This window comes from Gasterosteus aculeatus, chromosome 10, assembly GCF_964276395.1.
Source record: "Gasterosteus aculeatus chromosome 10, fGasAcu3.hap1.1, whole genome shotgun sequence".
Lineage (NCBI taxonomy): Eukaryota > Metazoa > Chordata > Actinopteri > Perciformes > Gasterosteidae > Gasterosteus > Gasterosteus aculeatus.
The window spans coordinates 2,126,980-2,149,976 of record NC_135697.1 but is presented as its reverse complement, the minus strand read 5'-3'; positions in this window follow the sequence as shown (position 1 = coordinate 2,149,976).

The window sequence follows — 22,997 nt, the reverse complement described above, 5'->3', positions numbered from 1 at the left end:
GAGTCCCCGTGCAGGTGAGGTGACTGTGGACAGGTTTACAATAATACAGTTTACACGTCCCTACCAACGGGAGCTCTGTGTGCTCACAAAGCCAATCCGGACTGGAATTTAATCATCCTCACAACTGTGACAGCTCATCCAATTAACAGACGGAAGAGGGAGGTGAGGAGAAAGAGAGAGAGAGAGAGAGAGAGAGAGAGAGAGAGAGAGAGAGAGAGAGAGAGAGAGAGGTGATGGAGCTGTTGGAACCATGCGAGGGAGTTACCACGTAGGATGAGGAGCAGGAGGTGAAGGGAGTAGGGTGCCGCTGAAGTTGGGAGAGAGATGAAGAGATATAGGGAGAGTGGACTGATAGGACGGCGGTCCACAGAGGCAGGTGTTTGTTGTGATTATCACTGCTGCATAGGTAATGGGATAACATGGGTGGGGAGGTCAGTCACTGTGGACGCTCCTCACACTTTGATTAGGCATCCAGCAGCAAACGTGACGCTGAGATGCATGAATATATTAGAGAAGAGGTTGATTGTCTGCATGGAATTAATACACAGGGACGACTGATTTATAGCCGCACATTGCCGATGGTTGATGCAGGAGCGACGTGAATCAGAAACTCCCTGGTGTGAGCAAGGAACATAGCAAACATTCAATTTATATTTCAATTTAAACAGCCAAGAACAAGCAAGATAGAAAACTGAAAATTAAGACAAAGATCTTGTGCACAGAAATGTGCACAGAAGAACTCTTCTAGTGAACAGTAATACTTGCCTTGTATGTAACGTGAGATAAGACAATTGAGTGTGGGTCGTAATTAATTTGACTGTTCTCGGGTAATTCATGTGGCTATTATTTATTGATGATACATCTAACCTTATCCGCTCTGGAAATAGACAAACTATCAGTACACCGTCATGTTTTTGAACAGAAAGCACATATGACTACTGTACATCATCAGAAAACACATGTAAGTTCACAAGGGACAAGTATTGTTCACAATATGTTGTTGAAGGACACGCAATCTCGCTGCCATCCAACACCTTATTAGAAATGCTGCAACTAACGGCAAGGTCATAATGTCTGGCCGTGTTTCCAACAGTATCATAAACTACAAGTTTCTTTTGGGCATCTTTCATTTATTTCCAACAAAGAAATGTTCACTGCAAATGTGAGTGTGAGACGTGAGCATGCCTGTGCCTACAAAATGGGCATCAACAAAAAAGCAAAGCCAACCACGAGGGGCCAAAAACGGAATTTCCTCCATTGGTCTTCAGAAGTGAGTGAGTCCCTGCAGACCCTCACGTTGAAATGTTCGTCTTCACAGTCTGCTTCAAACAATGCGTTGGTCTTGTTAACTAATTCAAACATTCAAGACAACTGTGTAGAGAGTGTTCTTTTATAACTCACCCATTAAAAGGTGAACTAATGCTTCAAGCTATGCCCAAGAAAGGTAGGGGCTGCTTTGGGGATTGATGTTAATAGTCGGCGAGTTGCTAGCTCGGCCATGTTTTCTGGCCGTGGGGCCTTTCTGGAGAAATTGTCTTGCAAATGTCTGTAAAATAATATGGCTAAACGTCTGTGCTTCATCCTCTCCCAGTTCTGGTCTGATGAACAGGAAATGTATCAAATCCTATTGATATGTTCCAAGCTACCCAGTGGTCATGGTTTTTGAGGCGTTTGTCTTATGGAAGTGGGTGGGGCTTCATCTCCCAGCCTGCTTGCCCACTTTATTGCATGGATTATTACTGCATCATGTGTATTGCGTTCAGAAGAGAATACTTGCTTAAAACTAAAAGTGTTAATTTTAGTGTTTGTTAAACAGACCCTTTGAATTTTACACCCGAGTTGCTAAAAAAGGTATAAGAATAAAAGCACATTTTGACAGTCGGTGTGTGAACAGAAAAATATCCACAGTTTCATCTTTAAATCTTCATCTGTTCATCTTCAAAACTCCAATTAAGCTGTCAAAATCTGACAGATCTTCCATTACTTAGTGAATGTGTCACTTTTGAATGAAAATTGTTTTGCACTCTCTTAAACAATGACTGCATTACCCGCTGTGTTTCACCAGCCATGGCAGTGGTAAGAGAAAACTGGAAAACTTGCTTGAGTCTCTGGTTGTGCTTTTGAAAAATGTATTTTTATTGATTTGGATTTGGATTGTAATGCATTTGTTTTCTCTGTGCAGAAAAATAGGTTGAAGGAACAATGTTGTTGCTTCAGATGGAGTTGATCCCCTGGGCTCTATCTGGATGATAGGTACTTGCAGGTGGGGGACTGATGTGTGGAAAATACTGATAACTGTCAGACATCAAAGAAACAAGCCCCACCTTAGATAATGAGGTTAGGTTTGCTGCAGGATTTGCTGCACAAGTATACACATATGCACAAGTATTACAGATGTATTTTTGAGTTTGAGTCAAATATTTTCCTTCCATTAACTGTCAATAACAACCAAATTTTCAATTTTCTATTGTGTGATAAAAAGGTCCAGAAGGGGAGAGAAAAAATAACCAGAAGATTTAACTTAAATGAAGAGCAAGTATAGGATCTGTGTAGGCAAATCGGTCCAATGTGAGGTGCCGGGCTTGAGGCCTACAAATGAATTGCTTGATGAATCTTTTAACAGCATCTGAAACCACCTCTCCTAATGAGTCATCACGCTCCGGCAGTGAGGTGACGTAGTATGAAGACTGAAAAGACCTGCGTAGGCCAGCTGGATGGGTTAAACATGGACAGGAATACCACCCTGAGACCGCTGTTCTTGTCCTGTGTGAAACTAACAAATTGCTGTTTTTGTATCCACGATGTAAAGTTTCCCTTTCCCATTTGTGTAATATTTTTAACCCAAGGCCACAATCATTTTTTCCCCGCTAAACAAATTGCTTTTTTTTCACTTTGTCAAGCTAACCCCGTTTTTACTGCGGTCGCAGTGGAACGTCAGCGTTAAGGTGAGGTCAAGGGATCCTAACAAAGCTTCAGCATGGGACGAGTTAAGAGGAGAATGGGTTGTTACCAGAATGTAGTCATTTTTGACCCACTGATTCTTTGTGTGTCAGCAGGTTTCAAAGCTATACAATGTCCATCCTCGAGATGGTCCAAACGTGTTGGCTGTCCTCATCAGCGGGTGGAGTTTGCATCACCATGTGTGGAACTCTGTTGACTAGTGTCCCTTCAGTGCCAGGTCGAGAACGGGAGCCGATTGGCAAACAAATGGTGGCCAAACTGTTTCCAATATGGTTCATGGAAGCTCAGTTTGAACTTTGAAGAGAATATAAAGTGGCATATGTTGCACTGCTAGGCTCACTGCAAGAAAATAGATGGTAAATGGACTGTGTGTCTCTATTCTTTCAACCCCTCAAAGCTGTTTAACACTACATGTCATAATTCACACCCATTCATACACTCATGACATACAAAGTGCAACATTCACACATTGTAGTCACAGCTCCGCGATGGGCCACATATGAGTATTCTCCATGTTAAATAGTAAATAGAGGTTATATGAAAAAGTTTGTTTTTAACAGACCCCTTTAATGACTCACCAGTGCACATTTCACCAATTTAGACACAGGTTAACAAAACTCTCCACACATTTTTGCAAATGATTTATCAACAATCTAATATTGTCCCTAAAACGCCCACCAGCCGTGACTGTTGTTTCAGTGAAGCGTTGCAAAGTGAAGTGGCTCTGCTCGGCTTTCAAGCACTCAGGAGTGCCAGGAGTGGGGTTTGTTCCCAGTGTGAGAGGCGTTTGAACGAGTCGATGTACAATTGTCATCTGCGCTTCACTCCGTCAACTCCAGCTCGCTACTGTTAGCTGCGAAATGTCAAGTACGTGGATGGGACAGTAGGGTGCATGAGGCATTCAGGGAATAAAATCATGTGGGTCTCGCTGGAGTGGGGAAAAAACAATAACAGTTTTGTGTACCTATCTCACGAGCAGACACACACATAAATCACACAAAAGATCACAAAATACAATTTCATGTTTGAAGGTTTTGAGGAGCCTTTAATTTTCTTAAATGCTACATGAATGAGTCATGAGCTTTGACAGCTGCTGGAATCCAGTTTGTCACAATGGTTGCTTCACTCATTGCCATTCCTGACATGCGTGCCCGCTTGCATGCAAGCACACCCACACAAACACACACTTCAAACTCTGATTCAAAAGAATGAACCACCTTTCAAAAGGGAATTGGTGCTGAATGTTCCAGTAGCACCGGAGTTTTTTTTTCAGAGGAATTTCAATCAAGATGGTCCAGATGGGACACGTCAGCGCTGCACAACACACTCTCATGGCCACTCATTTCTTACCAGTGCCAGTTCTCACCTCCCTGCTCCTGCTCTTCTTCAAGTGTGCTGACATAAACATGTTTGTCCACACGGACCTCTAAAGCTACAGGCAACGTCTCAAAGCCTGTGCCTCAATAAAACTTAATGCCATCTTTTAATTTCTTCAGATTAAATCGGCGTTGTGAAAAACAATGCTTAGTAAGTATTAACTTACTGGGCCTTACTCGTCTACACATTTCATTGTTCGATTGTTGTTAATTGCCATCTGCGATTCAGCGTTCCCTGCTGGCCTGAACAAACAGCTTGTAATGAACTGCGTCCGGCAATATTTAAGTGTGTAAATATAGATATAGTTTGCCTGATATTGTATTTTATGTCTATCATCTCATATTGTTCCATTAAAACTGTAATGATTCAAGTCAAAAGCTTTTAATAAGCTACCAGGTCTTCGCCAGATGGGACTGCACCCACTGCTGCTGAGTCAACTGTTGCTCAACTGCTGTCAGTTGTAAACCTGGCGAGGTAACAGCTCTGATGAAATGAAGAAGATGAGGGACTGAAGCTTGGTGCCATGGAGTTCGCTCAGGTCCTCCACATTGTTTCCTGGGAATCAGATTGGACAAGATTAATATCCACTCTCTAGAAAACAGCATCATACCACTAGCGAAGTCAGCCTGCCTTCTAAAACCTCACCAATATCCACTAGTTGCCCTCACTTCAAAAAACAGTCAAGAAAAACCTGATTCAGACCAAAGCTAGGCCACAACCAGTTTGTTAGGATAAATATGGTACAAATGATGCGACGCTTTCGCTTCCCCATCACAACATCAAATTATGTTAGGATTAAATAAATGCATAATGAAGGCCGTGAACGCTTTTAGCAACAGGTGGTTGCCATTCCAGGTGAATCACCACAAGCTGTCTTCTGCACACCTCCATTCTTGGATTAACCGGCAGCCAGTACTTGTACAGGCGGCCCGGAGCCGCCCACTGTCAGCTTCTTCAGCTATGTCCATGTATCATTCAGTCTATTGTGTGTCAACCACCAATTCTGTCCTGTGGTTCAGGCATCCCATTGCCTGATTGTTTCATGACAAACTGTCACATATCTAATGTCTGTTATCTATTTTTTATTATTTTGAAGCCTTTTGAAACAGTTCTGTATGAAACATCTCCAAAAGGACAAGTCATGTCATCCGATTAAGTTATGTTATGGATAGTATGCAGATGGCGTAAATTGGAGGATCTGGAAAAACATTTGGTAAGTTAGAGTGGCTTTTATAGCATAACATTCAAATACAAGATTCAGCCCTTGTCTAATAACCCCCCCCAAAATCACAGTGTCCCTAAATCAATCATGAATAATGATTTAAGTTGTGGCTTGTCTCGTTCTGCCGGGAGAATAATAATAAAAGAGTTACTCACGTCATTATTCATCCATTCACACCCATTTACACACTGATGACAGGAGCTACCATACACAGTGCCACCTGCCCATCGGGAACTAACATTCTAACATTTACCCAACCCATAGTCACAACTACAGGAGCAATGTTGGATTAAGGGTCCTGCCCAAGGAGACAGTTTCAAAAAGGGCTGGGCTCAAACCGCCAATCCTCTGATTGGAGGACGATCCCAGACCCACAGCCACCCATACTTGTTTCATTCAGGAGAGACTTCTTGAATTTAACAATGATTGATTGAACAGGCCTAACTGTGAGATATTGCATGCCGAGATACGATAAGGCATATTCCCCCTAAGGAGTCCAGTCACTGGTGGCGGTGGTGGTAGAGAATGAATTTTTCCAATCCTTTGATACGCCGGGTTTGCTGGCGATTGGAGGTTTCCGGAGTGGTGGAGGTTTGCATCGGGTGCGCACTGCAATGAAAACTGACAGGAACGGAGAGGATCATTTTTTTAAAAGTTTGACGGATAGGATTTGTTGACGGAAAAAAGGACAGGGCAGGACATAGCGACGGTCTGGCTGGACCACAGTAAGTTATGGTTGGATTTCAACAGATCAGTGAAAGAGAGGCTCTTGGTAGACCGCAGGACGGGATAGGCTGAGGTTGTGTAAGCTTGCAGACAAGGCAAGACAAGGTTGTGTTCATCCTAGACTGCAGCAGAGAAAAGTCGGGGTCAAGTGAGACCACAGAATAGACATAGTTGCAGAGGGGCTCCCCTCACAAAACAACTTGACCCCCATGCAAGGGGACACTGACAAGATCTTCCAATATTGCCATGATTGAAGACATTACCTCCAGTTATATACATACTTACTAGATCTTTACGGCTTCAAGGATCTTTAATTCCCCAGTATCGTGTTATGGTCGGGCGGATGTAGGACACAACAGCGGAGGACGACCACCGCACCCATCTGCTACAGGGTTGTCCCCGGGATGCCTTGGTTAGCTGCCTAAGCTCCCTTATACTAAAGGAATGAGTAGTGCTGCGGCGATAAGGGGCTTCTAGTGAGGATACACAATGAGTCAATACTTTGAAGGGAGTAGAACTCCCTTTCGTCTATTGGGGTATGTCTCCGCCAGTTTTGGAAATGTTCATCCATTCTTCTTGACAAAAAAGCTGACGCTCTGTCAGATTGGAGCAATTTTGAAATATTAGATTCTCAATTGAGGTCCGGGTTTTAAAGATTAACACGCTTTGATCCCAACTATTGTAGCTGTATGTTTAGGGTTATTGTCGTGCTGGAAGATTTTCCGCCCCAGTCTTTTGCAAACTGCTTCATATTTTCTTCAAGGAGTGTACTGTATTGGGCTCCATCCATCTTTCCCTCAATTCTGACTAGTTTCCCTGTAGCTGCTGAAGAGTAGCATCCCCACAGCATTTTTGCATTGAGGCCAAAAAGTTCCATTTTGGTCTCGTCTGGGCAGCGCACCTTCTTCCACGTGATAGCCGTGTCCCCCTACATGGCTTGTGGCAAACTGCAAACGGGATTTCTCATTGTTTACTTTCAATAACGGCTTTCTTCTTGAGACTCTTCCATAAATGCCTGATTTTATACGGTAAACGGGGTGAATATGTATCATACACTCAACACTTTTTGGATTTTTATTTGTAAATTTTGAAATCCATGTTAACTTTCCCCCGACTTCCTATACTATGACAAAATGTAGAAAAGTCCAAGTAGGTGAATACTTATATAAGGCATTGTATTTGAACATACATCAAAGGAAATAGTCCCTGGTGTGTAAAATCCTTGATTGGTGTACAAACCATCAGTACACAAGAACTAAATACTTAATCTGAGTGAAGTCCTCCCTGTAGCAATGACAAAGAGGACGGAGCCCAGACGTTTTCAATCACACTCCGACAGGAAAATACGGAGGAGCTCCCCCGGCACCAGCAGCACCACTACAGTGAAGAGACCACGGCAAGGGAGGGGTGTGGCCCGCTGACGCACTCTTTAACTCACTTAACATGAACCCTCATGCGTCAGAATGTCTAAGTGTTCCAGTAATACTATTTGACAAAAACTTTTGGTTCCTCATAAAGAAAGCCAAAGGACAGGTTTTCAGCTCCTCAGTCTTTTTGCTGTTTTGAACCCAGTATGTTCAAAATGAAATACAGGCTGCATAAAAAGACCGCTTCCAATCTGGGTAATGAATTCAATACTGCTGCTGTTGGCTGCCGGCCCGTTCAGGATGAATGTTTTTTTTCAATGATGCCAATGGAATTCTTAAAACAGTCACGGCTTGAATGGGCTTCCATGGGACATGGAATCACCACTTACTCCCACTTCATTCATTTATCCATTCAGTAAGTCATCCTTGTTTGTGGCCGTAACAGTAAGCTAAGATCAGTGACTCATCCTCTCTGCAATGCTGGTAAACTTACTGATGCCTTTTGTTTCTGAATGTTTAACGAATAAGCTTCAAACATAGAGGGGGTTGAAAAAATAACAAAGATCTGATACATAAAAGTGATCCCAAAAAAAATCCACAGAAAATATGCATTCCAGGGTATCCCTGAATAGCACAGGCGGTTATTTTTTCTTCTACTTTTAGAAGATCATGTGAATAAGATAGATCTCCAATACATTTTTGTTTTTTATTGTAGTAGATATAAGCGGAGAGACGTCGCCAGACACTGAGGCTGTGCTTCGGCCCGGAAATCCAATGTCGGCTTCTGCCAAATTACAATGCTGTTTTGTGAAGCAGACATAGTGTTTACCATGTTCATCCTCTTAGTTTACCCTGTTAGCATGCTAACATTTGTTAGTTATTACTAAACACAGAGTACAGCTGAGTTGATGTCGATGAAAGGTTTAATCTTAAGTATTATACGGAATTTCCTAGCAATCCATCCCACAGATGTCGGGAGTCACAAATGTCAAATTCATATTGGCATTAAAGGAGAAGTCAGTGGATGCAACCTTGACTGTGTGTACAAAATGTTGTGCCGATACATTCAATGGTTGCTAAGATATTTCACACAATAAGTGAACATTTTTTAACTGTAGCAAAACACAGTTATTATTCTGAAGGAAAAGTGATGATTGGTGCATGCAGTTCTCTCACATCACATAAACATTTTTAATACAACACTGACGTATATTGGTTCTTGTGAGGCCTAAACAATGAGATAAAGAGGAATACATTTTGAAATGTAAAAATCTATTTTTCCTTGGTGCTAAAGAGATCCATACACGGTACCTTTTATAAATTCTGAACAAATTAACAATGATTAGGCTGTACCAAATCATAATTATGCATACCGCATGCAGCAGAAATTAATTTATAGCATGCTGCCCTTGCTCTTCAATAACATCTACCCACCGATCGCTACAAGTACGATTTCGTTTTCTCTACTTCCTTTTGGAAGGATGTGTTCCTTCTTCAAATGAGCCCTTTTTTTAAATTGTGCACATTGAAAGGTGCAACTCTGAATTGTTCTGCTTTGAATGGGGAGGAAATTTCTCTCAAATAAGTTAACTTCAATTAAATGTTGCCAGTCTCTGGCTCCAGAATCAGTTTTTCCATCAAGCCCCTCATTTTCAAATTCAAAGGAAAATACCAGTGGTTAAAGGCCGACATGACTGAAGGTTGCACTACATTTGATATTTAATCAAAAAGGTACGAGAGGCAGAACTGTATCGTCAGTAGTGTTCTGTTCAATCCTTCAACAGTTGCCAGCGACGACTGCCTGCTACAGTATAAATAGTAAGTAAATATTGAGCTGCCTTTCAGCACAAAATAGTAGCCAACCGAGGTTGTGTATCGCATTTCAGTAACCTAGAGAAAATAGTCCCTGTACGAGTGGCTGTTGCTATACAACAGCATGGGGGACATCACCGTTTTTTTGGCAGCCTAGCACCAAACGTTTGTTGATGATTAGCTTGGAGATCGACATTCCTTTCCTTCCATTTGTCTGAAAACATCCATGGTCTTGCTAGATCTCGCACCATCTCATTCATTCACATTGCTCATTTTATAAAAGTTTCCATTAAAATAATAAATGAGAAACTACAATGATATAACATTTAAACATTAGGCCTAAACTAAGTTATTAATGAATGCTTTGCAGTTACTGGGCATAACAACGTTAGATCAATAAACGTAACTTAATTAGCCTTTACTGTTTAAACTTAATTAACTAGGAGTTACTAGCTGCAGCTTGATATACTGACATTTGGCTGCTGTTAACGTTTGTTTATGTTGATTTGGATCTCCATTCATTTTGCATCTGTAAAAAAAGTTTCTCATGTCCCCTTTGTCTTTGATGACATCGCTTGCTCTCTTTGCCGGTGGCTGGGTGTTGGAAGTGCCTTCCCCAGTGAAGATATTACTCCAGCGCTGTCTTTCATCGAGTTTGGTGCCAGCAGCTTTGAAGGGAGCTTTTGGATTTATGTCCACTCACGGAGATGATGTCTCTTGCTTCCACCCAGCATTAGAGAGAGTTTGCACCAAGGTGGTGAATAGGCAGTGATCGTTATAGATTTTTTTGCCCACCGCCTTGTATATCCTGGCCAACATTGGCCATTCTGTACAGACCACAGAGAAAAAGAACTATCATTATTATGAATGCGTGTTAGGGTTGGCTGGCTAAACCACGTAAAGATTAGCCTACTGAAGCCAAGAGCAAATGTTATCTGAAGTGGCAATGCAAATGCGTTGGACAGCGACAGGACAGCGTTTTTTTAAAATCTGAACTAAAATCAAGATTAAAAATAGATCAAAGAATAATAGGCTGTACGTGTTGCTGGTTTCTGTCGAGCAATTCATAGTTCATAATAATTAAATATTTGTTTGACAGGATGACCTGTAGTTTCACTCACATGGGAAATGGGTTTTCGGTAGGTTTATTGATTGTTAAGCGTTTGTTTTTGTGCAAAGATACAGTCTGGTCTCCTTGGGGCTTTACAGGTACTTCCACCTGTATGTTGACATACTGTAAAAAGACATGGAAAGACACACATAAGACAATTTCCTGGTTGGATGATGACTCAGGGGGCAGCACAGATGTAGTAACCAAATACAGCTGCCTGAGTTTATAGTTTGGTGTGGAACATGCAAAATGGTTTCCATGAGAGATAAGGGAATGAAGGGTGATGTACACCTATGATTATAATGAAGAATTTGGTAACCCATAAAGCTTTGTATCCCAACGGAAATCACTGTCCTGGTTCAACTATGTATCATTTGGTGGGTCATTAAAAAGGCCATTGTTTTTTTAGGTTTAGGATCCATAGATGATAAAAGAAACAGAAACAATACACACAAGTTGTTTTCTTGTTTCCATGAAGTAAATCTAACTGACACTTAAAGAGGAGGTGTCACGAAAAAAAATTGACAGTGTCATGTTAAGTGCTTCTGCTCCCATTTAAGATCAGGTTTGGCACGGGAAATATTATATGCAGTGACAAATTATATGCAGGAAATACAAAAAACAAGAGAAAAGTACTGCATCAGTCAGAGAATTGCCACCTCTGGAAAGCTCATTGATCTTGTGATCTTTGGTCACATTGTGTGAGTATCCATATCAGCAGGTCAGTATCATGTCAAACAAATGCTGTTCATCATGATCTTAATGGGGAGTCTCTCTATGATGGATTTCTGTTCTTAATAGCTCCTTAGACATCGACACGTCTACAGGATTAAGTGGATGTTAGAATCACTAACAAGGAGGAATTGCTACAATGGAAAATGTCAGTGGTAAACACTTTAAACGAATGATGAAAATGACTTTTTATTGCACAGGCTTACAGAGGCTGAAGGCCGGCAGTGAAAATGAAGTTTCTGAAAGGCTATTTGCCACTAATGTGGATTAAAATTGATACATGTTGTACATTTTTGTTTTGAATCTATCTTGTTGTTAGCACTCAACAACTCAAAGAATGGAAGTGAACACCAAATGCTTCTATCTAATGGTAATCGGAACAATTATGTCTAAAGGATGAGTCTAAAATCCAACCAAATGAAGCTTTGAACAATTAGGTACAGATGTAGAATTGTCTTGATGAATTTTGTGTTGCGTTGACAGATGACGAGAGCATTGTGTTCACTGCTACAGTCCTTTGACAGCCACATGGACAAATCATGAATCAATCGCTCTCTCCCACCGGCTAGACTGCATATGCTTACATTTAGGGACATATAGATCAGGTAATCCCATACAATCGCAAGCAATTATAGTGCGTACTAGTGCCTGTGTCCTGAATGGGTTGCCACAGCCTAAAGGGCCCCATTCTGGATGGTCAGCTTTGTCCAGAAAAAACATACCCCTTCATTTTTGAAGCGGAGCTAATTTCTGGAGAAGTTTGAATTTTATTTTAGAGAACCTTTTCCTGTTGTGGAGATGAGGGATTCTACAATATGTACAAATTGGTGTAAAACTGAGTGGCTGTCAACTCTGTGAAAAAAGCTACTTTTGACAAGGACTAGAGAGACCAAGCAGTCGGACTGCATGCCTTTGGTAAAGGATCATATTCTCATCAACTCCAAGTCTAACCTAATCTAAATACTAAATATTACTAAATGATATAAATATATCTATTATATTATATTGAATTGCCCATGAGGGTTACAAAAATAAGATTTTTAGTGTATAAAGTGTGTATTGTTTTGGAAATGTTAAATACTAGTAGTAATCTGTTTTTGATAGCTTAATTGTTTTATATTAAATCACACTGGAAATAGCTGAAATCGATCGAATGGCCCTGCCTAGAACAGTTCCCAGTTTAGCAGTTTATGTCCTCCTCTCTGGAGGTCCAACATCAAAATATATCTGAATACATGGTTGAATTCAAATCAAAAGGTGTAGTATACGAGGTCGGCACAGTGGTGTGTTGGTTAGCACCTCACAGCAAATAGGTCGAGGGTCCTAATCCACACAGCGGCCTTGCTGTGAGCAGTTTGCATATTCTCACTGCGTGGTTTCTCTCCTACAGTCCAAAGACAAAGACTCGGGTCAGGTTAGTTGGTGGCTCTAAATTGCCCATGGGTGCGCGAATGCGAGTGTGAATGGTTGTTTGTCTTTGTGTCAGCAACCTCACAGCATAAGTACAGTGTATTTCAGAGTAATTTCGCCATATGTCCTGAAAACGTTTAGCCTCACTATATATAGAGATGCAAATATAAACAGGGGACTTGTAGAAAATAAGGGGTCTCTGGGATGAAATCAGGCATCTAGACTGGGAAACGGCAAACTGTCGGGTTTGTCCTATATTTAATTGAAAATGTTTGTTAGAGATTCACACGGTTATCTTTCAGTCCGCAATACACACATTCAGCTTCCTGCAGGAGCTCTCTCAAGCTGGGCACCGGTTCATTCATAGCACCTTTCATGCAAATACAACAGCAGAGGCAGTAGCCAATCAGATCACGTTCATGCTCACGTCTAAAGAGCGCAGAGCTCCAAAATAAAAGATGGCGGACCAAACTCCGTTGAATAGGGGGTCCCTGCTCCATCTCGCTATCAGTATGGGGGACCTTGGCTTGAAAAACATTGCTAACCCCTGCTTTAGACCAAACGTCCGGCACATTACCAAAGTTTATTTTTTCACGTACCAGAGATTTTCATTTATTTCTATATGAAAACATGAAACAAGCCCTGATAACAATTCCCCTGGATGAATATATTTAGTTCCACCAACCCTCTGCCATTTGCCAAAGCAAGGTTTAAGGCCGTAAAGGGTTATTTCAAGTTACGCTATTCAAGTGAGAGTGCTCGACAATAGAGGTGTGGAAGTGGAACATGCTACAAGGCCACTCTTCTGGAAAGGAGCACAGCCTTGGATATGTACACAATGCTGAATGGAGATGGTGCTGGGGTCTCACTCGCCAGAAGAAAAACTAGCTCTTATTAAAGTTAGACAATTTTCCAATACAAGCCATTTGAGGGTCAGAGTGAAGTCATTTTCATGTATCGCAGCTGCCGACATGCCTGAAACATTTCTGAAGCATTGAAGTTGTAATGTCAGCCCCTTCTCCCACCTATTAGTCCTCTGCTTTATTCTGATGCCTGTAAACATAACAATTTGGAATACATGCACAGCAAATTTCAGAGTTAAATTGACTCTGTGAGATTCAATTTTAACTCTAACCTGGTGTTTATATTGTCCTAATCTTGTCAGTGTTAAATCAACACTCAACAAAGTGTTAACAAGTTAATAACTGTCAAAAATAAATCTGCCCAGTGTTAAATATATTATATGTCATTTAGCTGATGCTTTTATCCAAAGCAACTTACATTGCATTTTTAACCAATTTTAACCACATTTCAGCCTTGGGAGCAATTAGGGCTTAGGTGTCTTGCTCAGGGACACTTCAACATGGGACATGGAGCAGCCAGGATTCGAACCGCAAACCTTGTGGTTCCTGGCTCACCCTCTATACTCCATGCGCCACAGTACGTAGAGTTAAACCGAACACCAATAAGTGTGACACTCCTCAGTTACATTTCAAACCTATCAAAGAGTTAATTTAACTCTACTAAGTGTCGCAAATGAAGGATCTAGAAACTGGATAATGACTCCAGCTCTTTCGTGCAATTGACTCTAAGAGTTGAATCAACTTTTTGCAGTGTGATTCAACTCTGTACTTCAACACTTTTGCCTAATACCGGAAAATGAACTAACAGTTTTGCTGTATGGATTTTTTGCAAACAACTCTGCACTCTGCTAATCATGTTGTATGAGTGGGAATTTCATGCTCTTCTCTTACAAGCAGGCTGCTTGGGAAACTGGACACCTGAAATCAGACTTTGCATGGACTCAGGTGCCTGGCTGCGTTCTTCAAGCCTTGGAAATAATCAAAGAAAATGCAGAGTCTTCGGGCTTCAATGGTGTTTGGAATTTGGTATACGTGCCGACATCTTCACGCCACTGCGTTCAAGCTGGCTTTGGTTGAATGCAGAGGACAGTAAAAGATGAAAGACATTGGTCAAAACGCAATCCGGAACATACTGACTATTGTTCATTGTTTCTTCAAATTTAAGAAAATTAATTAAGAAAACAAATAAAAAAAACAGATGAATCCCTGAGGTTCTTCTTTGTCATTCTCATTAAAAAACACCCATGTTGTTGTTTGCATTTCAGGCTCTGGTCTGAGGACATCGTTAGGCTCAACACTCCTTGAGCACAGCATTGGTCTGATACTCGCATTGTATTCCTCTCCGAAGGTGACAGTGTAATTGCAGCGTAATAGCACTGTGTGGGCAAATGCATAGAACGTTTTGCTATTCTGTCAGAGCGGGGAATCAGCCTGCTCTCTGCTCAAAGAACTGAGGTATGGAAAGGTTCAAGCAAACTAGTTTAAACGACTCCCTGATATTTCTAAAATGCCAGTTCGGGATGGTTTAATAATCACAAACAGAAATAGTTGACACACAGTGGGAAGGCATGATGGTATCTCATAACAGCAGGACCTCAAAGCCATCTCATCTCTTGTTTCTCTGTTGCAGAATATGTGGCAGTTCAGCTTCCCTTCTCTGTCGCACTCAGCTAATTACTGTATTTAGTGCACTAGTTGGTCACGCCTTCCTCATTAGCTCAATCACTCTCACCTGCCCATCCTGCCCCCACTCCTTCAGTTCTCCCCACAGCAGTGTTCTGAGATCGGAATCTGGAATGAAGCTTGTCAAATCAATCTAGTTCCATTGGGCTGCTTATGCGTCCTTAACACCACTGTTAAAGAATACAAAATGTCTGCGTCTTAATCTACTAAGAAAGTAATACATTAAATCGCACAAACACACTTTCTAAAGAGCTCTCCGCAATCAAAGGGCCCCTTAATCACTTTAACTGCAGATGGAATGGGAAGAAGAAGCCCAGTCTTCGGTCCAAGTGCTTTGAGATGAAAAACTGTAGTTTTTCATGTGTCTTCAGATTTCTGGGAATAGCACGTTCAGACCAAAACTCAGATGGGGAAGAGTGTTGGAAAAATTCTCACTCGACACAGTGTAAAATCATCATTTAATGTTTGCAAACAGGAGACAGAGTTGACACACATACAAGTCATGCGCCAAGCCTGCTCGAAGGTCTTTTCCAGCCACCACAAATATACTGGGATAAGGTGTGATAAACAGGAAGGTTTTGCGCACGCACAATGATCTCATTGTACAAGGACCGTCATGTTCTTTATAGGCCTACATCTAATCCTTATGAGACACTGAGTGGCCTTTTGGACACCGAACATACAGTTAGGGTCAAAAGTTTACATACACTTGTAAAGAACATAATGTCATGGCTGTCTTGAGTTTCCCGTTATTTCTACGAGTCTGATTTTTCTCTGAAAGTGATTGGAACAGATACGTCTTTGTCACAAAAAACATTAATGAAGTTTGGTTCCGTTATGACGATCACTAATGATTTGATATCCACAATAAATGTTCGCCATATTATGGGTTAACAGAAAAAGTGATCAAATTTGCTGGGTCAAAAATATACATGAAGCAGTGATAATATTCGGTCACATGTCCCTTGGCTATTTTCACTTCAATTAGGCGCTCATCTTGACAGAATTGGTGCAGTTCAGTTAAATTTGATGGCTTTCTTCAGCATTGTCCACATGTCCACAATGACATTTAAGTCAGGACTTTGGAATGGCCATTCTAAACCATAATTATAGCCTGATTTAGCCATTCTATTGCCACTTTTGATGTGTGTTTGGCGTCATTGTTCTGTTGGAACACCCAACTGCCCCTAAGACCCAACCTTGGGGCTGATGATTTTAGATTATCCTCCTTCTTCATTATCCCATTTACTCTCTGTAAAGCACCAGTTCCGTTGGCAGCAAAACAGCCCCACAGCATAATACTATCACCACCGTGCTTGGCGGTAGGCATGGTGTTCTTGGGGTTAAAGGCCTCACCTTTTCTTCTCCGAACATATTGCTGGGCATTGTGCGTCTGGGCATTGTGCGCCTGACCAAAGAACTTTCCTCCAGAAGGTCTTATCTTTATCCATGTGATCAGCAGCAAACTTCAGTCGAGCCTTAAGGTGCTGCTTTTGGAGCAAGACCTTCCTTCTTGCACGGCAGCCTCTCAGTCCATGGAGATGCAAAACACACTTGCTGTGGACACTGACACCTGTGTTGCAGCAGCTTCTAATTCTTGGCAGATCTGCTTTTTGGTTGTTCTCGTTGACTCTTCACCCTCCTGACCAATTTTCTCTCAGTAGCAGGTGATGGCTTGCGTTTTCTTGCAGTGACAAAACAGTGCCATCCACTTTATACAATTGTTTGCACTGTTGCTCTTGGGACCTGCAGCTGCTTTGAAATGGCTCCAATTACGTTACAGGTCATTTAGCTGATGCTTTTATCCAAAGTGACTTACATTTCATTTTCAACCCATGGCATTTTACATTTTTTCCCGGGGAGCAATTAGGGGTTAGGAGCCTTGCTCAGGGACACTTTGACATGGGACATGGAGCAGCCGGGACTCGAATCACCAACATTGCGGTTCCCTCAGTGCACCCTCTCTACCCCTGTGCCACATCGCCACTAGTTCAAGTCAATGATTCGCTTTTTTCAGCTCAATGCTGAGCTCCTTTGACTTTCCCATTGTAGTGTTTGTGGGCATTTGTATCCAATGAGCTCTATTTAAATGGCCTCAGAGACGTTACCAACTGTAGTCACTCATAATCACTCACAAGAAGTTAAGAAGACTTGCTATGAAGCTCATTTCATTGACACAACTTTCTTAGTCATCATATTTGCTAATTCATGTTGCTGTATGTATATTTTTGACCCAGCAGATTATGTCACATTTTCTGTTAGCCAATACTAAAGTCATAAAAGAACCAAACTTCATGAATGTTTTTTGTGAAAAAGAAGTATCTGTTCCAATCACTCTATCAGAGAAAAATCTGAGTTGTAGAAATAACTGGAGACTCAAGAGAGTTCTTTACAAGTGTATTTAAACTTTTGACCACAACTGTACACGTCACACAGATTTCATATCCTGAGCGGTCATCTTCTCTCAGCTGACATGTCATACACCCAACTTATTGTACAAACAATACAGACATAGTCTTGTTTTGTCTAAGCACCCCTTCTTGACATGACATTATTGCAGTTTTTCCAACAAGTAGTGATCGAATAACGGAGAAGTTGAAATAAGTGAGCGGGGTTTCTGGTGATTTCGTAGCTAACAAGGGACAGGATAAGCTAATCATGACATCATCAAATCTAGCATTTTCTTCTTCTGTTTGACAATGTAACAAATCTACTGGAAATCACATGTTTTTTATGCATCCATCCATCCATCCATCTTCAACCGCTTATCCGGGGTCGGGTCGCGGGGGCAACAGCTCCAGCAGGGGACCCCAAACTTCCCTTTCCCGGGCCACATCTACCAGCTCTGACTGGGGGATCACAAGGCGTTCCCAGGCCAGTGCAGAGATATAATCTCTCCACCTACTCCTGGGTCTTCACCGGGGCCTCTTCCCAGCTGGCCGTGCCTGAAACACCTCCCTAGGGAGGCGCCCAGGGGGCATCCTCAGCAGATGCCCAAACCACTTCAACTGGCTCCTTTCGACGCAAAGGAGCAGCGGCTCTACTCCGAGCTCCTCGCGAATGGCTGAGCTTCTCACCCTATCCCTAAGGGAGACGCCAGCCACTCTCCTGAGGAAACCCATTTCGGCCGCTTGTACCCGTGACCTAGTTCTATCGGTCATGACCCATCCTTCATGACCATAGGTGAGGGTAGGAACGAAGATTGACCGGTAGATTGAGAGCTTTGCCTTCCGGCTCAGCTCTCTTTTCGTCACAACGGTGCGGTAAAGCGAGTGCAATACCGCCCCCGCTGCTCCGATTCTCCCGCCAAACTCACACTCCATCTTCCCCTCACTCGTGAACAAGACCCCGAGGTACTTGAACTCCTTCACTTGGGGTAAGGACACATTCCCTACCTGGAGTAGGCAATCCATCGGTTTCCTGCTGAGAACCATGGCCTCAGATTTAGAGGTGCTATTCCTCATCCCGACCGCTTCACACTCGACTGCGAAACGCTCCAGTGAGAGTTGGAGGTCACAGACGGAAGATGCCATCAGAACCACATCATCTGCAAAAAGCAGCGATGTGATCCGCAGCCCCCCGAACTGTAGACCCTCTTCCCCCCGACTACGCCTCGATATCCTGTCCATGAAAACCACAAACAAGATTGGTGACAAGGCGCAGCCCTGGCGAAGGCCAACCCCCACCGGAAACGCCTTCGACTTACTGCCGAGCACCCGAACACAGCTCTGTTTTTTATGCAGTAAATTGTTATTGAAAATTAACAATGACGTTGCAGGAAGAGTGTCGTCTTAAAACACTGTGGGGGAAATAATTGTAATTTATTTTTTATGTTTTAATCCTCATATCACCCACTTTAAAAGTACAGGTCAATGACTCAATTGAAATAAAGCAAATTGAGATTTTATCTTTAATTGACAAACTTCTGGCCCCGTTGTTGTTCCATTCGGGTTGTAGAGCAGTGTAAGACGCACTTCTTTCTCTCTAATCTGTGCCAAGACAGCTACACACACTGATCACTGCCACAACATTTAGATCATCTTCATGAACGATTTTCTAGGAGGCTTTTATTTGCGCATCTACACAATCTTTCTTGGTGCCTTGTCAAATCTGACCTTTGCATTTATCACTTCCAGCATCTTGTGCTAAACCATAGCGCCTTTGGGAATTGAGCAATTATCATTGCAATAGAAAGAAGGCCCTTCCCTTCAAGTTTCTGGTAGAGTAAACATAATACAGGACAAACTGTTTATCTGATTTATATGGTAAATACAGGGCAACAAATCATTTTAGTCCTTGTTTGATGACAGCATTTTTCATGCTACAAAGCATAATATGCACAGTACTGTGACGGGTTCCAATTTATTTCATCCAAAATAATGGTCACGTTTCTAAATTCCCTTGTGTTCTCACTTAACACCGGTGTAAAATCATCAAAACAGGATATTTAATGTTTGCAAACAGGAGACAGACACACATAGAAGTCATGCGCCAAGCCTAATCAAAGGTTTTTATCTCCGGAGCAGGAATATATAGATGGAAGATAAACATGCTAGAAAAGAGGCCGCAGATTCTGGGCTGGTAGTCGACCTCGGGCTCGATCTAGATCTTTGGCACCACAAGATTAAACACATCGGCCCACAACCACCTATAGATTATCAGATGACCCAGAACACCTTGTGCCTCTATATGAACGAGCACAGACTCTCTGTTGTACTAAGGTGGAACATTATTGCAGTTCTTCCAACATCTTGTCTTTACGAGATGGGGACATGTCAATCAATGCACTATGAGAAACCCTTTGATTTTGCTCTCCACACAGTCTCAGGTGTTGGTCTCTAAAGAAAACAGGTACAATGAAACAAATATTCAGTACAAAAACTAGAAACGTGCACAAGTAGAAGTATAAGGCTCCAGATGTGTGAGCAGCAACTGAGACAGTCCACAACGACTGATGTATGCAACCAACTAACTAACCAACGTATTCACACTCAAAAAACACTCACCAAGCTCTCCTTATGAAAACTTTAAGAAGTTACAACACTGCTTCAATTCCACCATTAAGATCGTCTCAGTCAAATTCAGATTCACTTCTGCAAACAATTTTATTTTCTCAAATCAGCACAAATGGCTTTCGTTTAAAGTACAGGAGCTGCCATTGCCTCAAATTGAATATATATATATATATATATAGAACACATGATCAAAAGGCCAACATGGTAATGCACTTTACAATTGAAAGGTATTTGTGATTTATCTATGGTTGTTTTTGTGATCTAGTGTTGTTTTCCTGTCAGGTGGTGCTATTTTATTCTGTTGGGTTTCATTTGTAGAAGCTGTAGCGTGACTGTTAAATGAGGTTAATTCATTACCTGATTCTCAAAAGCAGTTTCAAACGGTGAAACACCCTCATTGTTACAGTTCTGCCACTACAACCCTGTATTTTCCACCTCTGACCCGCCTCACCAGTTCATTCAGTGCACTAGTCACTCTGCCCCTTTTTAAACCTGTGTTTTACACACAGTCAGATTGTTTCCCGCTTTAATACCAAACCTTCACAGCCTCGCCTCGCCTCTGCCCCGGCAATTCACCCAGCCTTCTGTTTGTGACCACAAGATCACAGAGTTCCCTGTGCCTCTGCTACCTATTGTGGGTCTCTGTTTAAGAATACTGCTGCCGTTTGTCGTACTGCTTCTGGGGCTGCACCTTACCCTTACACTCATATCATCTGCCTGTTTTTACTGGGCAAACATTGTTGTTATAATGCAAAATCAATGATTTATTAATGCACTATGTAGTTTCTGTGAGAAATTTAAACTTTCATTCTAGACATAATACCAAAGAGAACCCAGCAGAATTGCCCATTTCAAAACAAGCTCTATCATATTATTGTATTATAAGTATTGGTGCATTCATGTGTTCATTTATTTAATGTTACGGCTGGTAAAAGGTACAGCTTTCAACTATTACTTATAATAAAAGGGGTAATTAATCAATGTTTATGATGACACAAAATGGAAATGTGTCTGATGTTCAGTACACGTACCTCAACATTGTATTTTAGTAGTTCAGTAGCTTAATGTACTGGAGTTAACCCCACTGATATGGCACAAAAAGAACACAAAGTTCTTCATGGAACTTTTTTCTTTCCCTTTCAAAGTGCACCATGTAAAAAATGATTTGCAGGAGAACATGTCCCCAGAACTTTCTAAGGGGTGCAAGGTGCAGCCACCACAGTAGACACCAGAGCTCAGGGAGGCTTGACGTACCACTGTCTGGGGGGGGGGGGGCAGAGATTTAATCACATTAAATAGGGTTTGTGCAAAAAGTACTTTCATTTACACCAGGGGTCTCAAACTCCGGGCCACGTCCGGCCCGCCGGGGCGTCCGGTGCGGGCGGTCCGTCAACGCCGCCACCCACCTGCCCCTTCGTCCGTACTGTTCGCCGGTCGGACCGTTAGCGCCGCCACCCCCTCCCGTTGTCCACGTTCGGTCAAAGTGGGCTGCGTCTGGTCCGCACCTGAAATGACTGTGAGACCCCTCATTTACACTAAGGTCAATTCAATATTACACAGTGACTGGAAATATCTAACTCTAAGACATGAGTAGGCGACGGTAAGGGAGGTGGCCAATGTATTACAATGATGACATTTCTGAAAATATTCTTGATGTCACATCAAATCAATACACATCAAACTAAGCATTAAGAGGAAATGACAAGTTCATCATTTCTAAAAAATAGCCCTGGCTTGCAGATGTTCTCGTAAAAAGAGACGCTATGGTACAGTATGTCTAAGAGGAATGAAAAACCATCTTTTAAAGTGGAAACAGAAGCGGTGCGAATACAAAATGTTCTTTCAAAATGCTTTTACTTTGGAAACAACTAAGAAGTCATGACAGCATTTGGTAGAGGAGTTCTGACCCACTCCCCTTTAGCTGACAGCAGGCACTGTGCTCCTCAAACTGCAGACGGACCAATTTCATTCTCTTGTCTCATTTTCATTCACTCAGGTTTAACTTTTCAATCAAATCCTCAAAATGCAACCGCTCTTTGTATCTTTTAAGAGCAACAAGCTGCTGTCTGACATGCCGCCTGTCAACTTGACTGAACGCCATCAGGAAAGCTTTTGCCACTCAATTATTTTGCGGCGATGAGTGGGCGCCGCTCGTGTCTGGAGTCTGCCCCCCCCCCCCGAGTTTCTCATTAATCAAATAGATTGAATACAAAGCCATCACTTTACTGATGATAATCGGCTCCCTCGAGTACAGAAAACGCCAAATTGAGTCCCACTGTGCAGATAAGATGTTGCCTATTTCTGTACTCCGCTTTAGAGTTTGTTTTGGGTTCTGGGCATGTTCTGCATGTAGTTATGTGATTGTGATTGCTTAGGTAAGTTGCTCCTCAGGATCTACTATCACATGGTACTGTAACATATCTGTGGCAGGTGAGTGGGTTACTCCCATGGCATTTGTCAAACCACAGAGGGATCAGAAAGCTTCCTGGTGTCTACGGGTTAATTAGTCTCCATGGGTTTTCAGCGGCTGTGCAGACACCAGACGAGCCCCTTTGACAGGCTTAGTTCCAACTGAGTCCTGACCTTTGACTTCAGTTGGTATAATTATTCTTCAAAGCATGCTGTTATCCGTTAGGGTTTTGGGACAGAGGATCTTGCATGTGTACTGAAACCCTCTGAGGCAAACTTGTAATTTTGGGCTATACAAAATAAAATGAA